This window comes from Alligator sinensis, unplaced genomic scaffold, assembly GCF_000455745.1.
Source record: "Alligator sinensis unplaced genomic scaffold, ASM45574v1 scaffold387_1, whole genome shotgun sequence".
In the NCBI taxonomy this organism is placed as follows: domain Eukaryota; kingdom Metazoa; phylum Chordata; order Crocodylia; family Alligatoridae; genus Alligator; species Alligator sinensis.
Window position 1 is genome coordinate 246,763 of NW_005842196.1, and position 3,910 is coordinate 250,672.

Consider the following 3,910-nt stretch of genomic DNA (forward strand, 5'->3'; position numbering starts at 1 on the left):
GCCAGGTTGAGTACAACCCGTCCACCACTACTGTCTGGGTGCGCTCCATCAGCCAATTTTTTACCCATCCAACTGTGCAGGCATCAATGCCGCAGTCACTTAATTTGTTGATGAGGATGGGGTGAGAGAGAGTGTCAAAGGCCTTCTTAAAGTCTAGAAAGACTACATCCACAGTGACACCATCATCCAAGGATTTAGTTACTTGGCCATAAAAGGCAATCAGGTTGGTCTGGCAGGACCTGCCTTTGGTGAAGCCATGCTGATTGCCTCTGAGCACGATCTCCCCTTCTGGCCCCCCACAGATGTGCTCCTTGATGATCCTCTCCAAGAGCTTCCTGAGCACCGAGGTGAGACTTACAGGCCTATAATTACTTGGGTCCTCCTTCCTCCCCTTCTTAAAAATAAGGACCACATTAGCCAGTTTCCAATCCCCCGGCACCTGGCCAGATGACCACGAATGCTCATACAGCCGGGCCAAAGGCTCCATGATGACCCCTGTCAGCTCTCAACACCCTTGGGTGGAGGGCATCTGGACCTGCAGATTTAAAAATGTCTAGCCCTTCCAGAAGATCTCAAACTACATCTGCACTGACTAAAGCCTTGATAGAGCTATCCCCAAGATTGTTCCTACCTCTGGTAGGTGGGATATCCCAGTCCCTGTTCAGGAAAACAGAGGCAGAGTTAATGAGAAATATGTTATAAATGGGAAACTGAAACAATAATTTCAATAGTGGCCCATAAGTCTGAATGCCCAACTGATTTGGAGACTAATTAGAGACACTGGGTGCATCCAGATGAGTGCACATGTGCAGTTTGAAGCACCACAATCCTGCCTGCAGCACTGCACTGCTAATTTGCAACAAGGTAGGGGTTTTTGATACTGGGAGATCCCAGTGTAAAAAAAAAACCATTGCAGAAAAAAGCAGGGTGGCGCAAGTGGCAGCAGCATGCACCACCCAAAAGTGGAGTCTGGCTAACCAGAGCCACTCTCCAGCTGCTGGCCAGGCTTTACACACCCAGATCACCACCCTTGGAGCCACAGAAGACCCCCAGGACCCCAAGTTATTTTGTAAATCAAGGTCTCTCTAAGATCACTGGAGTCCAAACCCTTTGATTTTTTGCAGGATTTGTACTTTCTCTGCGAATGCTAGAGAGACTGTTATGGGTACAGATGTACAGACTGGAATAAAAACTGGGATTGGAACTGAAGTATCTAATCTCCCAGAAGGATGCTTTAATATTACCTATAAAATCATTCTCTGAACTATTATAGAAGGTGGAACTGTTTTCACACAAGATTTTGAGAGAAATTCTTCTGATAATATTCTATGACCTGTGGGTACAGGGTATACTCTTGAGAGGCAGGAGAACTGGGTTCAGAGTCCTGCTCTGAGTTAGATAGAAAATGGATTTGAATTCAGGTCACTGACATACCAACTGAATGTCCTAACTCTTTTGCTAGAAGGAGAGGAAGCCACCATCATTTCCCTTTCCTTGTGGTACTTTTGTTTTTTGGTCAAACTAAAACTATTTGACAAACTCTTAAGTTTTGAATATTTGAAGGTTGACCTTAAACTGAATTTTTTGGTGAATCAAAAAAAATGTAGCCTGTCCTAGTTATGAGGTCACATTAAATATGTTGGCTACTTACGGACATTTAAAAAACAAACAGCCCTTTACTTTCAGCTCAGCACACTCTGCACCAAGTGCAGCGCATGCCCTGAAGATGTGTCACATCAGTTTGACCTGGCTCATCTGTCTATATATATTGTGCACTTCAATGGGGCTTTTTGGCAGTTTTATCTAATACGTGATTGAATCAGCTATTAGATAAACGTGACAAAAATCCCCACTGAAGTGCGCAGTCTATACAGATGTTGGGTAAGCCAGGTCAAACTCTTGCACTTCCTCTTCTGGTAAAGTGCTGGGGCAGGGGAGGTGTTCCACATCTATCAGCAGCCCTTGTTCTTGGTGCTTCCCATGTAAAAATCTCATTTTAGCAGCTCTTTGTTGGTGAATGCTGTGTACCTACCTGTGTTGCACCTGAAAAGAAATTTGTCAAACATTGGGAGCAAGTGTTCTCGCTACAATAATAAGAATTATTAAGGGATCTTCCTCATGCAAAAGAATGAGATTTGAATGTACTTTGTATAAACATCTGGATTTGGGGTTTTCTTATAGCATCATACACAATTCAGAACTTTTCAAGTTTGTTCAGTATTGTAGTAAAGGGTCTGATCCAGGAGACTTTACCCTGGCAAAATGCCCATTGCCTTGGGTGTTAAGTATGTAAACTTTATTTACTGAATCTGATGCAGTATAGCAAGATACACAGCATTATGAGATGTAATTGTGATTTATTAACAGACCTGTTTGTTCTAATGATAGTGCTGGAATTTCCATTGAAAACTCAACAATAATTGAAACATAAAGAATTAATATCCCACCCTACAAGTTATACTGTTTATTTGACTGCAACTCATTTAAAGAAAGACTTGTTCCAATGGTGATTTTCTGTTTCAATGAATAGTTAGTACTTAAGCATTTGTTATTAAATGCATCTATTTTTGCTAAATTTATTCTATCCAGTCATCATTAAAAACAAAAAAGTAGATGCTCAAGAAATCACTATGCTAGTGGTCCCTAGAAAAATAATCAAGCCTCCCACAAGCTCTTCCTGTTGTCAGCAGAGCTGTGCAGGACTCCAAGAATCTCCATTTTGTACAGCATTCTGCAGTTTCAACATTTATTTTTATTCCAATTTTTTTTTAAATCAAAGAATTTCAAAATGTTATATGCATTTTTTCAAAAAGATTTTGTGTGTCATTCAAATTGTTTCATTTCATTTTTAATGTTATGTTATGAATTATAATATTTTAAACGTTGAAACAAAGCCATGTTAAAACCAAATCAAATGTTCCTTTCCAATGTCAACATCATCCAAATGCTGTTTTTAGATGCTCTTCCTAAACAACATTTTATTGAAATCAAATGTTCTGGAAAACTTTCATCATGCTCTAGCACTCCATTTGTATGTGCATACATTTTTAATACTTACATTTCCAAGAGGTGGTATCAACAATATGTAGTGTAAATCTCTGGTTTTGTGGAGCTCTTTGCATCTGTTTTTAAAATTTTCCAAATACAGATATTGTTTCCCAAATGAACTTCACCTCATTACCACTCCTCATAAAAACCCTAAAATAATGGGCAGGTCCTATACTGAATCTTTTGGGTTCCTATATCAGGCCTGTTATTTGACCAAAGGAAGCAAATTCCAAAACCATAAACCTCTTCCCAGAAAGATGATTCTGTTTTTTATAACTTGAACTCCACTTGCTAATTCAACTTAACATGGGGACACTTCTGGATAGAGAACATTAAATAATATTTTTAAAATCTTTAGGAGCTGGAAAAAGCATTTGGAAATTTGGGGGTTTTTGCTTAAATTCAGAGGGGAAGAACACCTCTTTAGTCAAGCCCACCCAGTTGGGCTCATATTTTGAGCCAGTTGGCATTTAATTAGTGTGGGATACTCTGAGACTGTGTTGTAGCCTGATTATTCCCTGACTCTGCCCCTCCCACCCCCGGCGCCATTTCCAGGCTAGATTAGTTATTTCACACTGCATCTAATCACATATTGTTGTTATAGAGGTTGCCATGGCTAGTGTATGCCTGAGGGTGAATTTATTACACAATCACATTTCTGCTCCAAACTGTTCCCCGATGCCATTTCTATATCATTAACACATGTTTTTGTTTTTCTCTCCCTGATAAGGAATGGAGGGAATATATGGCTACACATGACATCTTTTTCCAATTTGATGTGTTTTCAGGAAATGAGTCAGACTATGAGTCAGAACGTGACTTTCTTCTAAGATGCACCAGGTCATGCTGTGGGAAGCAATTT